The sequence below is a fragment of the Somniosus microcephalus genome, chromosome 10 (genome assembly GCF_052327205.1).
Source record: "Somniosus microcephalus isolate GS21.2 chromosome 10, FLI_Smic_1.0, whole genome shotgun sequence".
NCBI classification, from domain to species: domain Eukaryota; kingdom Metazoa; phylum Chordata; class Chondrichthyes; order Squaliformes; family Somniosidae; genus Somniosus; species Somniosus microcephalus.
The window spans coordinates 55,141,522-55,161,868 of NC_140996.1; the positions used below are offsets into that span (position 1 = coordinate 55,141,522).

The 20,347-nt window shown below is 48.3% G+C and overlaps 1 long non-coding RNA gene across 1 annotated transcript; it reads right to left on the reverse strand.

Moving 5' to 3' along the window:
* Nucleotides 1-1,911: 1,911 nt before the first annotated feature.
* LOC147111510 (uncharacterized) lies at nucleotides 1,912-19,469 on the reverse strand. The gene is made up of 3 exons (XR_015079702.1): nucleotides 19,279-19,469; nucleotides 9,298-9,396; nucleotides 1,912-2,148 (listed from the first exon to the last, which is right to left on the reverse strand). It is a non-coding gene; the product is annotated as an uncharacterized LOC147111510 (long non-coding RNA).
* Between the last annotated feature and the right edge of the window lie 878 nt (nucleotides 19,470-20,347).

The following is a 20,347-nucleotide window of genomic DNA, read 5'->3' on the forward strand; positions in this document are numbered from 1 at the left end:
ATCTTAAATCGGCCTGACTGGCCTCGATGGCTTCCTTAAGCTGTTTCTGATTATTTATGCAAAAAGCTTGATGGCCTCAAATATAGGCCTAACTGGGTTTGGTCTGTCTGTGATTTGGCTTAATGCATAATTCAAAGTCCTGCTGTCTGCTTTTCAAAATACAAAAGTTTCTCTCTTCACAGAAAACTGCAGCTTTGGTTTTGATTTCCCCAAAAGCTGCTTGTGCCACTGAATCCAAGCTTTAAAAATCTTACAGGCCTTCGGCCATGAGGCGCAGACGCCAACTTGGGTACCCTTGTTTTTAAAATGTCCACGCAGGGTCCCTTTTATTGATAATAACCTTTGGGGAAATGTAGAAATTTTGTGAATCTTACAGGTCGGCAGAAGGGGAGGGAGCTGATTGGTGAGTATCTAGTAAGTGTTTATATTTGGCTTTCTTAAAGTTTTAAGTTTATCCCAGCTGGGTTACTAAATAGTCTGTTAATTAGAGGTATGGCAGGGCAGCTTACACCCATGGAATGCACATCCTGTGCCATGTGGGAAGTCCTGGACACCTCCCGTGGTCTGGACGACCACATGTGCGGGAAGTGTTGCCAGCTACGGATTCTCGAGCACCGGGTTACGGAGCTTGAGCGGCAGCTGCAGTCACTGCTGTGTATCCCCGAAGCTTAGAGCTATGTGGATAGCATGTTTCGGGAGGTAGTCACCCCGCAGCTTAAGAGAGTGCAAGCAGAGAGGGAATGGGTGACCGCCAGACAGAAGAGGAGGACCAGGCAGGTAGTGCAGGGGTCCCCTGAGCCCATCTTGTTCACCAACCAGTGTGCGGTGCTGAGTACTGGTGAGGCTGATGTTTCCTTTGGGAAGTGCAGCCAGAGCCAAGTCCACAGCACCATGGAAGGCTCAGCTGCACAGGGGGGAGGGGAAGAGGAGAGGGAGAGCAATAGTGATAGGGGATTCAATAGTTAGGGGAGCAGACAAGCATTTCTGCGGCTGCAGACGTGACTCCAGGATGATATGTTGCCTCCCTGGTGCTAGCGTCAAGGATGTCACTGAATGGCTGCAGGGCATTCTGAGGGGGGAGGGTGAACAGTCCATATCGGTACCAACGACATAGGTAGAAAGAGGGATGAGGTCCTGCAGGCAGAGTTTAGGGAGCTAGGAAAGAGGTTAAAAAGCAGGACCTCAAAGGTAGTAATCTCCGGATTATTACCAGTGCCACGTGCTAGTAAGTACAGAAATAGAAAGATAGAGCAGATGAATGCATGGCTGGAGAGATGGTGTTGGAGGGCTTTAGATTCCTGAGGAATTGGAACTGTTTCTGTGGGAGGTGGGACCTCTACAAGCCAGACGGGTTGCACCTGTAAGGGGTTTTCTCTCTGAGATCGCCGAGGTTTCTCTCGCCAGAGGCCTCTCTCTCTCTTTTGCACAGTAAAAACTTGAGTGGTTTGACCCACTCGCCCCTTAGGTTCTAGACACTGGACTTAGGTGCAGGAACTACAATGCAGAGAAGACTCTTATAGACCAGGTTTAATGAATCAAAATGGAATTTTATTGCATATGGAAAAACAAATCAAATGCAAGCAAATAAGAGGGTACATGGGAGGGAAAAACAAATCATAACAATACAGTACTAGCTAAAATAGATACAGGCATATTATACCTTACAACAGTCATTATGGAATGGGGAAACACACAGAACATCGAGGGACAACAACTCATGTCAATTATACCCAAAATGACCACCCCCTTTACCCTATCTAGATCTGATTATGAAGGGCCAGAAACATGCTCACCAATCCAGTTGGAAAAGTATAGAGTTTTGATCCCCTCAGGTGTCCTGTTTCCTCGTGGTCAGTGGAGCCACAGCGGGCTGCGCCACACCTCTCTCTCTCTCTCTCTCTCTCTCTCTCTCTCTCTCTCTCGAGGCGAAGGTCACGGACAGGCTGGACACTGACGGGCCTGGATGTCGGCGGAGATCATCTGCTTGACCACGGTTGGAAGCCCCTAGCCGACTTTCATATAGGTTTCTTCGGTAGTTTTTCTACCCTCCCGTTGCGTCAACGGTCCAGGGTTGGTCGATGATCTCCCGATGTTTCACCCCAGGGCGGGACGTCGACTCGAACCGTCTTCTTCTCCGAACTCCAGCTGCTATCAAAGGTAATGGCTATTACCAAAGGTCCTACGAAGATGATGAAGAAAAAGGAACCTCTCTCTTCCCAATATCTAAGATGGAGCTTTTTTTTCTCGCTACCCCGGGTGTCTCCAATTATACTTTTCAGATGAGGCCTTTATCTCCCACCAAATCAAGGTTAGTCTTTGTTTAACTTTTGGCGGGCTTATGGCACAGCGGGGTAGTTATTATATTTAAACTGCTTTCGGGATGGCCGGTGATGGCCGTCTCTGGTCTGGAATGACCTGGTAATGTTTTAATGTCTTCTTGATGTCTTTAACAGGTCCTTGATGTGTTCTTTATGAATATGGAACTGTTCCCCTTTCTCTGGGTAAACATTTAGATGGCCTTTATCTACAGGCCGATCTGACTGGATCTGCATCCAATCTTTATGTATGTGTTAAAGTCTGGTTTCGTTTTCTCAGAAACGGCTTCCAGAACTTACTATGGGTTGAATCCACAAAGGCTGTCTGGGGACTGCAGGAACCATTTTAAAGTGTCCCAATAAGCTAGTCACGGGGTCTGGCAGCCATTTTGTGTGTCCCTTTTCTGGGCTTCTTTTAAAACAGTCTTTTAAAAATCACGGCCTCTTCTGCCAGAGGACCCTTATAATACAATATTAATTTTGCGAATTCTACACACCTCAATGGGAACGGGACCAATATCCTCTCAGGGGGGTTTGCTAGTGCTATTGGGGAGGGTTTAAGCTAGTTTGGCAGGGGGGTCGGAACCTAAGGGTAGAGTCAGTAGGGAGTGAAGAAAAACTGGAATTGGAAAACAAAAATGTAGAAAGTAAATTGGAAGGACAGCGGAATCAAGGGCTAGATAGTAGTCAACAAGGAGGTTTGCCTGTACTAAATGGTATATACTTCAATGCAAGGACTATAGTGAACAAGGCAGATTAGCTGAGGGCACAGGTAGATACCTGGGACTATGATATTATAGCTATTACAGAGATTTGGCTGAAAGAGGGGCAGGTATGTCAGCTCAACATTCCTGGTTACAGGATTTTCAGATGGGATAGAGAGGGAGGTAAAAAGGAAGGGATGGTCGCGGTATTGATTAAAGAAACTTTTACAGCTGTGAGGAGGGATGATATGATCATCAAACAAGGCCATATGGGTCAAATTGAAAAAAAAAAGGGGTGATCACACTGCTGGGAGTGTACTATAGTGAGAGGAAGATAGAAGAGCAAATATGTGGACAAATTTCTGAGAAGTGCAAAAACTATTGGGCAGTAATAGTAGGAGATTTCAACTACCCCAATATTAACTGGGATAACATTAATGTGAAGGGTATAGAGGGTGTGGAATTCCTAAAATGCATCCAGGAGAACTTTTTTAGCCCGTATGTAGCAAGCCCAACAGTTCTGGGGTGGTTCTGGACTTAGTTTTAGGGAATGAAGCTGGGCAGGTAGAAGGCATATCAGTGGGGGAGCTTTTGGTGCTAGTGACCATAATTCTGTTAGATTTAAGGTAGTTATGGCAAAGGACAAGGATAGGCCAGGAATAAAAATTCTAAATTGGGGAAAAGCAAATTTTGCTAAACTCAGAGGGGATTTAGTCATAGTGGACTGGAAACAGCTATTTGAAGGTAAATCAGTGTCAGAGCAGTGGGAGGCATTCAAGAAGGAGAACCGAAGGGTTCAAACTAAATATGTGCCCTTAAAGAAAAAAGGTGGGACTAACAAATCTAGAGCCCCTGGATGTCTAGGGACATACAGGGTAGGATAAAGAAAAAAAGGGAGGCATATGACAGATACCGAGGGCTAAATACTGCAGAATCTTTAGAGGAGTACCGAAAGTGCAGGGGTGCAATTAAAAAGGATATTAGGAAAGCAAAGAGAGAGCATGAAAAATTCTTGGCAAGTAAAATCAAGGAAAACCCTAAGATGTTTTATAAATATATTTAAGAATAAGAGGATAACTAAAGAAAGGGTAGGGCCCATTAGAGATCATGAGGGTAATCTGTGTGTGGAGGCGGGAGACGTCGGTAGGGTTCTTAATGAATACTTTGCGCCTGTTTTCACAAAGGAGAGGGGCGAAGCAGACATTGCTATCAGGGAGGAGGAGTGTGAAATATTAGATGAAATAAACATAGTGAGAGAGGAAGTATTAAGGGGTTTAACAGATTTAAAAGTGGATAAATCCCCAGGCCTGGATGAAACGTATCCCAGGTTGTTAAGCGAAGCAAAAGAGGAAATAGCAGAGACCCTGACCATCATTTTCCAATCCTCTCTGGCTTCAGGTGTGGTGCCAGAGAACTGGAGGACTGCTAATGTGGTACCCTTGTTTAAAAAGGGAGAAAAGAATAGACCGAGTAATTACAGGCCAGCCAGCCTAACCTCGGTGATGGGAAAATTATTGGAAAGAATTCTGAAGGACAGGATAAATCTTCATTTAAAAAGACACGGATTAATCACGGATAGTCAGCACGGATTTATTAAGGGAAGGTCATGTCTGACTAACTAGATTAAATTTTTTGAGGAGGTAACAAGGAGGGTAGATGAGGGTAGTGCATTTGATGTAGTGTATATGGACTTTAGCAAGGCTTTTGATAAGGTCCCACTTTGCAGACTGGTCACGAAGTTAAAAGCCCATGGGATCCAGGGCAAAGTGTCAAGTTGGATTCAAAACTGGCTCGGAGGCAGGAAGCAGAGGGTAATGGTTGATGGGTGTTTTTGTGACTGGAAGGCTGTTTCCAGTGGGGTTCCGCAGGGTTCAGTACTAGGTCCCTTGCTTTTTGTGGTATATATCAATGATCTAGACTTGAATATAGTGGGTATGATTAAGAAGTTTGCAAACGATACTAAAATCGGCTGTGTGGTTGATACTGAAGAAGCAAGCTGTAGACTGCAGGAAGATACCAATAAATTGGTTAAGTGGGCAGAACAGTGAAAATGGAATTCAATCCGGAGAAGTGTGAGGTAATGCATTTGGGGAGGGCTAACAAGGAAAGGGAATACACATTAAATGGTAGGACACTGAGTAGTGTAGAGGAACAAAGGGACCTTGGTGTGCATGTCCACAGATCCCTGAAGGTAGCAGACCAGCTAGGTAAGGTGGTTAAGAAGGCATACGGAATGCTTGCCTTTATTAGCCGTGGCATAGAATACAAGAGCAGGGGGGTAATGCTTCACCTGTATAAAATACTAGTTAGGCCTCAGCTAGAGTGCAGTTCTGGTCACCACATTACAGGAAAGATGTGATTGCACTAGAGAGGTGACAGAGGAGATTTACAAGGATGTTGCCAGGAGTAGAGAATCTTAGCTATGAGGAAAGATTGGATAGGCTGGGCTTGTTTTCCTTGGAACAGAGGAGGCTGAGGAGAGACCTTATTGAGGTATATAAAATTATGAGGGGCCTAGATAAAGTGGATAGAAAGGACCTATTTCCCTTAGCAGAGGGGTCAAAAATCAGGGGCACAGATTTAAAGTAATTGGTGGAAGGTTTAGAGGGGATTTGAGGGGAAATTTATTCACCCAGAGGTTTGTGGGGGTCTGAAACTCACTGCCTGAAAGGGTGGGAGAGGCAGAAACCCTAACCACATTTAAAAAGTACTTGGATGTGCACTTGGGATGCTGTAACTTGTAGCGCTACGGGCCAGGAGCTGGGAAGTGGGATTAGGCTGGATAGCTTTTTGTTGGCCGGCGTGGACATGATGGGCTGAAATGGCCTCCTTCCGTGCTGTAACTTTCTATGATTCTATGAATCGTTTCTGAACTGCCTTCATTGCAAGTATATCCTTCCTTAAATAAGGAGACCAAAACTGTACGCAGTACTCTGTGAAGGAATAAGCCATAGAACCTATTCAGAAAAATACACCATTCTATGAAAGAAATCTGGCCTTATTAAAACATGACAAACTGGGTCTGTAAATCTAGAAACCTAACTGTGAAAAAGGGGTGATAGCATTCTGGCTGTTGAGATAAGATAGTTGTTGACACTGAATCAATTACCTTATTGAAACGATAGCAAGATACTGCAGATGTTGGAAATCCGAAATAACAACAGAAAATGCTGGAAAAACTCAGCAGGTCAGGCAACATCCGTGGAGAGAAATTTGAGTTGACGTTTCGGGTTGGACCCTTCTTCAAAACTGGAAAGAAAAGAAACTAGATCGGAGGCAGGGCTGCGATCGGACAAAAGAATAAAAGAAACAAAAGAAGTAAAAGAGATTAGAAGCTAGACGAGATGGTAATAGGCTGGGATTAGGTGTAAAGTGTACTGGCAGGGCAAAAGATAGCTGCCAGGTGTGAGAGAGAAACAAAAGGAAAGGGGGGGGGGGAAAAGGAGTGGAACAATTACAAGAGAAAATGAAATGGGGGCCGAGCTTATGATCTGAAATTGTTGAACTCGATATTGAGTCCGGAAGGCTGCAGACTGCCTAATCGGAAAATGAGGTGCTGTTCCTCGAGTTTACGTTGAGCTTCCGTGGAACAATACAAGAGGCCAAGGACGGTGAGGTCCGAGTGGGAATGGAGCGGTGAATTAAAATGACAGGCGACCGGAAGCTCGGGGTCACCCTTACGGACTGAATGGAGGTGTTCCGCAAAGCGGTCACCCAATCTGCGTTTGGTCTCCCCAATGTAGAGGAGACCGCATCGTGAGCAGCGAATACAGTATACTAGATTGCGAGAAGTACAAGTAAATCGCTGTTTCACCTGGAAGGGGTGTTTGGGGCCCTGGACAGTGGGAAGGGGGGAGGTATAGGGGCAGGTGTTACATCTCCTCCGCTTGCACGGGAAGGTGCCAGGCGAAGGGGAAGGGCTGTTTGGGGTGATAGAGGAGTGGACTAGGGTGTCTCGGAGGGAGCGGTCCCTGCGGAATGCTGAAAGGGGAGGGGAGGGGAAGATACGTTTGGTGGTGGGATCACTTTGGAGGTAGCGGAAATGCCGGAGGATGATCCGTTGAATGTGGAGGCTGGTGGGGTGAAAGGTGAGGACAAGGGGAACCCTATTGTGGTTCCGGGAGGGAGGGGCAGGGGTGAGGGCAGAAGTGCGGGAGATAGAACTGACACGGTCGAGGGCAGTGTCAACCACAGTAGAGGGGAATCCTCGGTTGCGGAAAAAGGAAGACATGTCTGAAGCACTGGTGTGGAAGGTGGCGTCGTCGGAGCAGATACGGCGGAGGCGGAGAAACTGGGAGAATGGAATAGAGTCCCCATCCACCACGACCCTCCTCCGCCTGGCTGAACTTGTTCTCACATTGAACAACTTCTCCTTTAACTCCACTCATTTCCTCCAAATCAAAGGTGTTGCCATGGGTACCCGCATGGGTCCTAGCTATGCCTGCCTTTTCGTGGGCTATGTGGAACAATCTTTGTTCCAGTCCTACTCGGGTCCCCTCCCTCACCTCTTTTTCTGATACATTGATGACTGTATCGGTGCCGTTTCCTGCTCTCGCCCCGAACTTGACAATTTCATTCACTTTGCCTCCAATTTCCACCCTTCCCTCACCTTCACATGGTCCATCTCGGACTCTTCCCTTCCCTTCCTCGACTTCTCCGTCTCCATCTCTGGAGATAGGTTATCGACCAATATTTACTACAAGCCCACTGACTCCCACAGCTACCTGGACTACACTTCCTCCCACCCCGCTTCCTGTAAGGACTCTATTCCATTCTCCCAGTTTCTCCACCTCCGCCATATCTGCTCCGACGACGCCACCTTCCACACCAGTGCTTCAGACATGTCTTCCTTTTTCCGCAACCGAGGATTCCCCTCTACCGTGGTTGACACTGCCCTCGACCGTGTCAGTTCTATCTCCCGCACTTCTGCCCTCACCCCTGCCCCTCCCTCCCGGAACCATGATAGGGTTCCCCTTGTCCTCACCTTTCACCCCACCAGCCTCCACATTCAACGGATCATCCTCCGGCATTTCCGCTACCTCCAAAGTGATCCCACCACCAAACGTATCTTCCCCTCCCCTCCCCTTTCAGCATTCCGCAGGGACCGCTCCCTCCGAGACACCCTAGTCCACTCCTCTATCACCCCAAACAGCCCTTCCCCTTCGCCTGGCACCTTCCCGTGCAAGCGGAGGAGATGTAACACCTGCCCCTATACCTCCCCCCTTCCCACTGTCCAGGGCCCCAAACACCCCTTCCAGGTGAAACAGCGATTTACTTGTACTTCTCGCAATCTAGTATACTGTATTCGCTGCTCACGATGTGGTCTCCTCTACATTGGGGAGACCAAACGCAGATTGGGTGACTGCTTTGCGGAACACCTCCGTTCAGTCCGTAAGGGTGACCCCGAGCTTCCGGTCGCCTGTCATTTTAATTCACCGCTCCATTCCCACTCGGACCTCACCGTCCTTGGCCTCTTGTATTGTTCCACGGAAGCTCAACGTAAACTCGAGGAACAGCACCTCATCTTCCGATTAGGCAGTCTGCAGCCTTCCGGACTCAATATCGAGTTCAACAATTTCAGATCATAAGCTCGGCCCCCATTTCATTTTCTCTTGTAATTGTTCCACTCCTTTCCCCCCCCCCTTTCCTTTTGTTTCTCTCTCACACCTGGCAGTTATCTTTTGCCCTGCCAGTACACTTTACACCTAATCCCAGCCTATTACCATCTCGCCTAGCTTCTAATCTCTTTTACTTCTTTTGTTTCTTTTATTCTTTTGTCCGATCGCAGCCCTGTCTCCGATCTAGTTTCTTTTCTTTCCAGTTTTGAAGAAGGGTCCAACCCGAAACGTCAACTCAAATTTCACTCCACGGATGTTGCCTGACCTGTTGAGTTTTTCCAGCATTTTCTGACCTTATTGAAACAGAAGGTTAAATGCTCCGGTAGGCTGACCTTTCGGAACAAAGCAATGGTTCACCCTGGTTAAGGTTTTCTAATTTACACTTCGTAAAGAAGCACATAAAAGTAACAAACATCTGCCTTCGTAAAAATGACATCAAGTAAAACGCACCTGCCGTTACACCGTTTTTATAGTAAACTTAGAACTCCTAGAGAAGAGACATAATTCTGTAATGCTACCAGCTGAGGTGACTGTAAGAATTGCAGGGGTCAGCAGAAAAATGACTAGAGATAATTAGCTTGCAACAGCAGAAAACCTTAAAGGAAATACCACTGGAAAACAGTATAAATATTGAACTCTCAAATGGAATAGTAGACTCACTTTAAAGGGGCAAGGTGATTCTCGGCTTCAGAGGCGGCTCTGTAAGTCTCCAATTCTTTGTACCTCGCGTATCAAAGGTATTTGATTTTGGTGGCTATCCTGTAGAAAACTTAGAACTGTAAAACTGTAGCGAAGTTAAGATTTGAGAATAAGGTTATCTGATAATAGAATTGTAAGCTTTCTCTTTTTGGAACTGTTAATGTTGCGATTGACTCACCAACTGTAAATTACATGTCGGTTCTTTAATAAATCTATATATTTTTAGAATTGTCTCACAAAAGACTTCTGTATCAAACTCGCAAACTCAATCTCTGTACACACTTTGGTGAGGAGTTGCAGAATTCTGGGGAGTTTTCCAGACCCTCATAATATCCAGAATGTTACAGTCTAGCTAAACTTATCAAAAGTGCTATCTGGAGGATGGTAACATTTTCAGGTTGTTTCTTTCCTTTAGGGAGAGATAGTCCGGACCTTTAGACCCAATTAAGCGTCTTTAGGATTCTGTTACCTCAAACTTTAGTTGAAAGTGAACGTCTGAGGAATATGCTTGATCCAGGGTAGCCCTAAAGGGGCTAGGACTAGTAATTATCCCTTCACTCAAGGTGTGGTCTCACCAATACCCTGTACAGTTGTAGCAGGACTTCCCTGCTTTTATGCTCCTACCCCCTTGCAATAAAGGCCAACATTCCATTTGCCTTTTTGATTACTTGCTGTACCTGCATGCTAAATGTTTGTGTTTCATGCACAAGGACCCCAGGTCCCTCTGAACTGTAGCATTTTGTATTCTCTCTCCATTTAAATAATAATTTGCTTTTTTATCTTTCCTGCCAAAGTGGATAACCTCGCAATTTCCCACATTATATTCCATCTGCCAAATGTTTGCCCATTCAGTTAGCCTGTCCATAGCCCTTTGCAGATTCTTTGAGTCCTCTGCACAACTTGCTTTCCCACCCATCTTTGTATCATCCGCAAACCTGGCTACATTACACTTGGTCCCTTCATCCAAGTCATTAATGTAGATTGTAAATAGTTGCGGCCTCAGCACCGATCACTGTGGCACCCCACTAGTTACCGTTTGCCAACCGGAAAATGACCCGTTTATCCCTACTCTCTGCTTTCTGTCAGTTAGCCAATTCTCTATCCATGCTAATATATTGGGCCAGATATTCTGATCCCTATGGGTGGCTCCGCGCTGTATATCGGAAATGCCGGTTTAAGGCATGCACAGTGCATGCGCTGAAAACCAGCATTTCCGATCTGTCAAGAATGGTCTTGACAGATCCTCCACCTGCCCTAGAGAAGGGCCTCTGCGGGCGGATAGTTCTGCTTTTTGGAGACCCTCCGCCTGCAGAAAAACCTTACAATTCTTACGCCTGTTAAAAGCAGGCATAAGGCCTGCTTTTACCAGGATAAGAATTGAAAAAAGTTTTTTAAAAATTCACTGATTTATCATTTAAAAATACTTTAAGAACAGGTAAGTTTATTTTTAGCCCCGTAAAAAACTTTAATTTTTTTTTCAAAAGATTAAATTTTTGTTTAAAATACTTAATTTATTGTAATTTCAAGTCATTTTAAAAATGTGATTTTTTCAAAAATGTATTTAAAGTTTTACTATGTTTTTGGGGGTGATCTCCATTCATATATTTGACAGCTGTTCCTGTCAAGTGTATGAAGGGAGATTACCTTCTTTGATTGGCTCCCCATGGCCCACGTGATCCCAGGGATGCTGCAAACTGCCTGCGCCTCTGAGATACGTGGGCTCTGCACATTTGGAGTTTGGAGAGGCCCAGGAGCAGAAGCGTGTGCGTCTTGGGAGCACTCAGGTAAGGGCGTAGATTTTTCCAGATTGCAGGCCTCCGCCCACGGGAGGCCTGCGATCAGAAAATACAGGCCATTACCCCCAAATCCGTGAGCTCTTATCTTATGCAGTAACCTTTTATGTGGCACCTTATTGAATGCCTTCTGGAAATCCAAATACATCAAATCCATTGGCTCACCCTTATCCACCCTGCTCATTACATCCTCAAAGAACTCCAGCAAATTTGTTAAACATGATTTCCCTTTCATAAAACTACGCTGACTCTGCTTGACTGCATTATGATTTTCCAAATGCCCTGCTACTGCTTCCTTAATGAAGGACTCCAGCATTTTCCCAATGACATATTAGGCTAATTGGTCTATAGTTTCCTGCTTTCTGTCTCCCTCCTTTCTTAAATGGGGTATTAAATTTGCGGTTTTCCAATCCGCTGGAACCTTTCCAGAGTCCAGGGAATTGTGGTATATTGCAACCAATGCATGCACTATCTCTGCAGCCACTTCTTTAAAGACCCTGGGATGCAGGCCATCTGGTCCAGGGAACTTGTCATCTTTCAGTCCCATTATTTTACCAAGTACTTTTTCCTTAGTGATAGTGATTGTCTTTAGTTCCCCCCTCCCTGTGGCCCCTTGATTATCCATTATTGGGATGTTGTTAGTGTCTTCTACTGTGAAGACAGATAAAAAATATTTGTTCAGAGCCTCTGCCATTTCCTTGTTTCCCATTATTAATTCCTCATGCTCATCTTCTAAGGGATCAACATTTACTTTAGCTACTCCCTTCCTTTTTATATACCTGTAGGAGCTCTTACTTTCTGTTTTAATATTTCTTGCCAGTTTACTCTCATAATTCATCTTCTCTCTCTTTATTTTTTTATGGTGATCCTTTGCTGGTTTTTAAAAATTTCCCAATCCTCTGGCCTCCCACCAATCTTGGCAACATTGTATGCCTTCTTTTTCAATTTGATACCATCCTTTACTTCCTTAGTTAGCCACAAATAGTGCTCTCTTCTCTTAAAATCTTTCTTTCTCACTGGAATATATTTTTGTTGATAGTTATGAAATATCTCCTTAAATGTCCGCCATTGTATTTCAGCTGCCTACCTTTTAATTTATTTGTTCAGTCCACTTTAGCCAGTTCTGCCCTCATGCCATTGTAGTTGCCTTTGTTTAAGATCAGGACATTGGTTTGAGATACAACTTTCTCACCCTCCAACTGAATTTGAAATTCAACCATGTTATGATCACTCTTTCCTAGAGGATCATTTATTAATTCTGACTCATTACACAGTACCAGATCGAAGATAGCCTGCTCCCTGGTTGGTTCCATTACATGCTGTTCTAGGAAACCACATCCATGATACACTCTATGAACTCCTCCTCAAGGCTACCATGGCCAATTTGATTTGTCCAATCAATATGGAGATTAAAATCACCCATGATTATTACCGTACCTTTTTTACAGGCCTCAATTATTTGTTGATTTATACTCTGTCCAACAGTATTGCTACTGTTTGGAGGCCTACCCATTTGTATCTATTTGTGCCGTCAACTTATCTATCTTGTTACGAACGCTGCGTGCATTCAGATATAGAGCTTTTAAATTTGTCTTTTTACCATTTCTCCTTGTTTAGGCCCCATTTTCTGTTGCACTCTTATATTTAAACATTCTGTCCCTTCCTGTCACGCTCTGGTTATTATTTCCACCATCTCTATCCTGCTCTATTGTTTTCTCATTTCTCATTTGATGTGCCTCAATAAATCCGAGACTCGATGTTAGCGAAACAAAACAAGGCTTTTATTGGCTTAGAAGGTAACACACAGAGGAGAGGTATCTTCCATCCAGAGGTCTGCCGTACTGGATGTGATGCAGGCTGGGCCAGCTTACATAGGGGCCAGGTATGGGCGGAGCCCTACACACAGTACAATACAATGGTGAGGAAACAGAACTGAGGTAAGGGAAATGAAACTGAAACCAACCGCAGTCACAGGCAGAGAATACCAATGAGTGATGAATGGAATATCTCATCACATTCACCCCTTCTATAGATTTAGTCTGTTCGGGGGTTTGATAGTCCTCTGTGACCGACGTGGCTGTTGTGGTGCCGCGGGTGTCGGCTGGGTGTCCCTGGTGGCCTCCTGGGTCTCTGCCGGGGGTGCCGCCAGGGTTGTTGAAGGGGTAGTTGGTGGGGGTGCCGTTGGTCGATGTTCTTCCGGGGGTGATGAAAGAGTAGTGGGTGGGTAAGAGTTGCTGTGATCGTTGTTGCTGCTGTTGTCGTGGTTGTTGTCGTTATTGGCTGGGGCAACGTCTTTTATGGACACGGTGTCACAGAATCACAGAAACCCCACAGTGCAGATAGAGGCCATTTCTGCCCATCGAGCCTGCACCAACACATATCCCACCCTATCCCTGTAACCCCATGTATTTATTCCCCCTAACACTAAGGGTCAATTTATCATAGCCAATCAACCTAACCCGCACATCTTTGGACTGTGGGAGGAATCCGGAGCACCCGGAGAAAACCCACGCAAACACGGGGAGAATGTGCAAACTCCACACAGACAGTCGCCCGAGGCCGGATTCGAGCGACTGTCTGTGTGGAGTTTGCACATTCCCTCCCTTCCGTCGGCGTGCCGGACATATGCATATTGGGGGTTGGCATGGAGTAGGTGCACTGACTCCACGAGAGGGTCCGTCTTGTGGCCCCTCACATGCCTTCGCACGAATACTGGACCCGGGGTGGAGAGCCATGACGGCATGGATACGCCTGAGGTGGATTTCCGGGGAAAGACAAACATTCGCTCATGAGGCGTGGCATTAGTGGCAGTACACAATAGCGACTGTATCGAATGGAGCACATCTGGGAGGGCTTCCTGCCAGCGGGAGATAGGGAGGCCCTTGGTCCTTAGAGCTAGAGTGACTGCTTTCCATACTGTCCCGTTCTCTCGCTCCACTTGACCGTTACCCCGGGGGTTGTAGCTGGTGGTACGGCTTGTGGCGATCCCCCTGGACAGCATGTACTGGCGTAGCTCTTCACTCATGAAGGACGCCCCCCTATCCGTATGGATGTAGCTCGGCATACCGAACAGGCAGAACAGGCTGTTGAGGCATTTAATGACCGTGGCACTGGTCATGTCTGGGCAGGGGAGGGCGAATGGGAAATGAGAGTATTCGTCCACAATGTTCAGGAAGTAAACATTGCGGTCGACGGACGGGAGGGGGCCCTTGAAATCTAAGCTGAGCCGCTCAAAGGGCCATGTAGCTTTGATTAAGTGGGCTCTATCTGGGCGGTAGAACCGAGGCTTGCACTCAGCACAAGTGCGGCAGTTCCTGGTCAGAGACCGAACTTCCTCAATCGAGTAGGGTAAGTTGCGGGACTTTATGAAGTGGAACAGCCGCGTGACCCCTGGGTGGCAGAGGTCGTTGTGGAGGGTCTGTAGCCGATCCCCGGTGGTGCTGGCACACATCCCTCGTGAGAGGGCATCGGGGGATTCGTTAAGGGCCCCTGGCCGGTAAATGATGTCATAATCGTAGGTGGAGAGCTCGATCCGCCACCTAAGAATCTTATCATTTTTAATCTTCCCCCTCTGTTTATTATTGAACATAAACGCTACCGACCTCTGGTCGGTAAGTAGGGTGAAGCGTTTGCCGGCTAGGTAGTGGCGCCAGTGGCGCACTGCCTCCACGATGGCTTGGGCCTCCTTTTCCACGGAGGAGTGTCTGATCTCGGGCCCTTGGAGGGACCTCGAGAAGAAAGCTACGGGCCGCCCCGCCTGGTTGAGGGTGGCCGCCAAGGCAAAGTCAGACGCATCACTTTCCACTTGAAAGAGAGTGTTCTCGTCCACTGCCTGTAGCGTGGCCCGCTCAATATCCCGCTTAATGCTTTTGAAGGCGGCATGGGCCTCAGCAGGGAGCGGAAAAGAGGATGCTTTCAAGAGGAGGCGGGCTTTGTCGGAGTAGTTGGGGACCCATTGGGAATAATAAGAAAATAACCCCAGGCACCTTTTCAGGGCTTTGGGAGTGTTGGGCAGGGGCAGCTCCCATAGGGGGCGCAATCGGTCGGGGTCTGGTCCGATTTCCCCATTCTCCACCACGCTGCCTAGTATGCAGAGGCGCGTGGTATTGTAAATGCACTTGTCCTCGTTGTAGGTGAGGTTGAGTTTTTGTGCGGTTTTCAGGAACCTCTCGAGGTTCGAGTCGTGATCCTGCTGGTTGTGACCGCAGATGGTGACGTTGTCGAGGTAGGGGAAGGTTGCCTGCAAGTGGTGGTCATCGACCATGCGGTCCATCTCCCTCTGGAAGACCGAGACCCCATTCGTCACCCCAAAGGGGACTCTGAGGAATTGGTAGAGGCGTCCGTTCGCCTCGAAGGCGGTGTACGGGCGGTCCTCTGGTCTGATAGGGAGCTGGTGGTACGCTGACTTGAGGTCGATGGTGGAGAACACCCGGTATTGGGCGATTTGGTTCACCATTTCTGATATGCGGGGTAGCGGGTAGGCGTCTAGTTGGGTGTACCTGTTGATCGTTTGGCTATAGTCGATCACCATCCGTTTCTTCTCGCTACCCCTTACCACTACCACTTGGGCGCGCCACGGGCTGTTGCTGCGTTCAATAATGCGCTCTTTCAGGAGCCTGTCTACCTCGGTCGCGATAAACCGCCTGTCCTCCCAGCTGTACCTCCTGCTTTTAGTCGCTATTGGCCAGCAGTTAGGGGTAAGGTTCGCGAATAGCGAAGGCGGCTTTACCTTCAGGGTAGCCAGACCGCACACTGTGAGGGGCGGCTGGGACCCACCGTAATTGAGCGTGATGCTTTGGTGGTAGCACTGGAAATCCAGGCCCAAGATCACGCTCGCACATAGATTCTTCATGATTAGTACTTTAAAATTATCGTATACAGTTCCGTTAACAGACAATTGTACCGTGCAGTAACCCATAATGGTCGATGTCTGGGTTTTATCAGCCATAGAGATGGTACCCCGAGTATGGACCACCTTTAGGGAGAGTTGTTGTGCCAGTTCAGGGTGGATAAAACTCTCCATGCTTCCACTGTCAATTAAACATTTAACCCCGCACCCGTTTACCTCGATGTCCTCCATTGATTTGGATAGCGGGTGCGGCCTGGTCTGGTCCACTGTGACCGATGCCACTGTAGGGCCCTGATCAAGACAAGATGGCGTCCACGCTTTCTGCTCACAAGATGGCGGACCCCACGAGGTCGGGCAAGATGGCGTCCAAGATGGCCGCTCCCACGGCGCACACGCGGCGGTGGCGGGTTTTCCGGCGGGGTTCCCTCTGCACACCTTGCCGAAGTGCCCCTTCTTACCGCACTTAAAGCAGGTGGTGCCTTTCGCCGGGCACAGGTTTCTGGTGTGCTTCGGCTGCCCGCAGAAGTATCAGTTGGGTCCCCGACGCGTCGTGGCTGTCGTAGGGCTTCTGGGGGGAGGGCGGGGCCCCGACGGTGTCGGGCTGCCGGGCGGGGAAGATGCCTTCCAAGATGGCGGTGCCCTTGGTGCACACGTGGTGGCGTGGACGGCGCGGGCTGAAGAGTAGGCGTCCGAGTTTCTCTGGGCCACATCCAGGGATCGCGCTGTGTCCGCAGCCTGTTTCAGGTCCAATCCCGTTTTTTCCAGCAGTCTCTGCCGGATGTAAGTGGAGCTGAGGCCTGTGATAAAGGCATCGCGAACAAGCTCATCAGTGTACACTGTGGCTTTTACATCTTGGCACTTGCAGTCTTTGCCAAGCGTTTTCAGGGTGCCTAGGAACTCCTCCACCGATTCCCCAGGTCGCTGTGCACGAGTAGCGAGCAGATGCCTAGCATACACCTCATTCGTAGGCTGCTGGTAATGCGCCTTTAAGATGTCGCAGGCGGCCGGGTACGTGTCGGTGTCTTGGATGAGGGGGTAAACCCGGTGGCTTACCCAATTCCGCAGAATTCCGAGTTTCATACTCGCAGCGTCCGTATTGCCTTTGATGGCTGCGGAATTGTCCAGGAAGAATTCCATACACATAAACCAGTGTCCGAAGCATGCCGATGTGTCCGAAGCATGCTGGTCCAAATCCAAACGTTCGGGTTTCAAGAGTTGATCCATTGTGTTGAAAATTAAGTCAATAAAATTGATGTGCCTCAATAAATCCGAGACTCGATGTTAGCGAAACAAAACAAGGATTTTATTGACTTAGAAGGTAACACGCAGAGGAGAGGTATCTTCCATCCAGAGGTCTGCCGTACTGGATGTGGTGCAGGCTGGGCCAGCTTACATAGGGGCCAGGTATGGGCGGAGCCCTACACACAGTACAATACAATGGTGAGGAAACGGAACTGAGGTAAGGGAAATGAAACTGAAACCAACCACAGTCACAGGCAGAGAATACCAATGAGTGATGAATGGAATATTTCATCACATCATTGACATTTTAAATCCCCTCTCACCTGGACCCACCCCCCCCACTATTTAGTTTAAAGCCCTCTCTACAGCCCTAGTTATTCGATTTGCCAGGACTCTAGCCCCAGCATGGTTCAAGTGAAGCCCATCCAAACGGAACAGCTCCCTCTTATCCCAGTACTGGTGCCAGTGCCCCACAAATTGAAACCCATTTCTCCCACGCCAGTCTTTGAGCCACTCGTTCATTTCTCTGACCTTATTTACCCTATGCAAATTCGCTCGTGGCTCAGGTAGTAATACAGAGATTATTACCTTTGTGGTTCTGCTGTTTAATTTAGCCCCTAGCTGCTCATACTCCCTCAGCAGAACCTCTTTCTTTGTCCTACCTATGTCATTGGTACTTACGTGGACCATGACAACTGGATCTTCCCCCTCCTACTCCAAGTTTCTCTCCAGCCCAGAGAAGATGTCCTTAACCCTGGCAACGGGCAGGCAACACAGCCTTCGGGACTCACGCTCTCGTCTGCAGAGAACAGTATCTATCCCCCTCACTATACTGTCCCCAATCACTACAACATTTATTTTTACTCCCCCAACTTGAATGGCTCCCTGTACCACGGTGCTGTGGTCAGATTGCTCATCCTCCCTGCAGTCCCTGCCCTCGTCCACACAGGGAGCAATAATCTCATACCTGTTGGACAAGGCCAAGGGCTGAGGCTCCTCCACCACTACCTCCTGGATCCCAATACCTGCCTCGCTTGTAGTCACACCCTCCTGTCCCTGACCATGGGCCAAATTGGAAGTAATTAGTCTAGTGGGTGTGACTGCCTCCTGGAACATAGTGTCCAGGTAATGCTCCCCCTCCCTAATGTGTCGCAGTGTCTGAAACTCGGACTCCAGCTCATCAACTCTGAGCCAAAGCTCCTCGAGCAGCCAACATTTGCTGCAGATGTGGTCGCCTTGGACCTCAATGGTGTCCACCAGCTCCCACATGCAACAACAACAACACATTGCATGGTCTCCCGTCTCAATTAACTAATTAATTAGTTTTTAAAATTTGGAACACGTATATCTTTTAATCTACACCAAGGCACTTAAATTTAGATGCCCGAGTTTGGAAACAAGTGAGAAATAGAGAAATACTCACCAACCAATCAATTACCTGCTTTCTGGTGACATCACACTTCAATTACTTTTTACTTCTTTACACCCACCGGTCTGTTGTGGCCGCTCCCGTGGGCCCCCGCTAACCTTTAAATCAGCCACCGAGGTCTCGCGCTATCCGGCCGCTCCCGTGGGCCCCCGCTAACCTTTAAATCAGCCACCGAGGTCTCGCGCTCTCCGGCCGCTCCCGTGGGCCCCCGCTCACCTTTAAATCAGCCACCGAGGTCTCGCGCTCTCCGGCCGCTCCCGTGGGCCCCCGCTAACCTTTAAATCAGCCACCGAGGTCTCGCGCTATCCGGCCGCTCCCGTGGGCCCCCGCTAACCTTTAAATCAGCCGCCGAGGTCTCGTGCTCTCCGGCCGCTCCCGTGGGCCCCCGCTCACCTTTAAATCAGCCGCTGAGGTCTCGCGCTCTCCGGCCGCTCCCGTGGGCCCCCGCTAACCTTTAAATCAGCCACTGAGATCTCGTGCTCTCCGGCCGCTCCCGTGGGCCCCCGCTCACCTTTAAATCAGCTGCCGAGGTCTCACGCTCTCCGGCCGCTCCCATGGGCCTCCGCTCACCTTTAAATCAGCCACCGAGGTCTCGAGCTCTCCGGCCACTGCCATGGGCCCCCGCTCACCTTTAAATCAGCCACCGAGGTCTCGAGCTCTCCAGCCGCTCCCATGGGCCCCCGCTAACCTTTAAATCAGCCGCTGAGATCTCGCGCTCTCCGGCCGCTCCCGTGGGCCCACGCTCACCTTTAACTCAGCCGCCGAGGTCTCGCGCTCTCTCGCCACTCCCATGGGCCCCCGCTCGCCTTCAAATCAGCCGCCGAGGTCTCGCGCTCTCCAGCCGCTCCCGTGGGCCCCCGCTCACCTTTAAATCAGCCGCCGAGGTCTCGCGCTCTCCAGCTCCAGTTTGGAAAGAGCTGAAGTTTATGGAGTTTGGAGGATGGGAGGCTGGCCAGGAGAACAATGGGTGTCCTTGTACATGAGTCACTGAAAGTGAATGTGCAGGTGCAGCAAGCCATTACGAAGGCAAATGGTAAGCTGGCCTTCATTACAAGCGGATTTGAGTACAGGAGTAAAAAAGTCTTACTTCAATTATATAGGGCCTTGCTGAGACCACAGCTGGAGTACTGTGTACAATTTTGGTCTCCTTACCTAAGGAAGGATATACTTGCCATAGAGGGAGTGCAACGAAGGTTCACGAGATTGATTCCTAGGATGGCGGGACTGTCACATGAGAAGAGATTGAGTAAACTAGGCCTGTATTCTTTTGAATTCAGAAGAATGAGAGGGGATCTCATTGAAGCATACAAAATTATTACAGGGCATGATAGGGTGGATGCTGGGAGAATGTTTCCCTTGGCTGGGGAGTCTACAACCAGGGGTCACAGCCTTAGGATAAAGGGTAGGCCATTCAGGGCTGAGATGAGAAGAAATTTCTTCACACAGAGGGTGGTGAATCTTTGGAATTCTCTACCCCAGAGGGCTGTGGTATATTCAAAACAGAAGTCGCTAGATTTCTGACTTGTAAGGGCATCAAGGGATATGGCGATAGGGCCGGTGAATGGAGTTGAGGCAGAAGATCAGCCATGATCTCATTGAATGGCGGAGCAGGCTCGAAGGGCCGAATGGCCTACTGCTGCTCTTATTTATTATATTCTTATGTTCTTATGAATCATCACTCTGGAGGTGACAAAGACA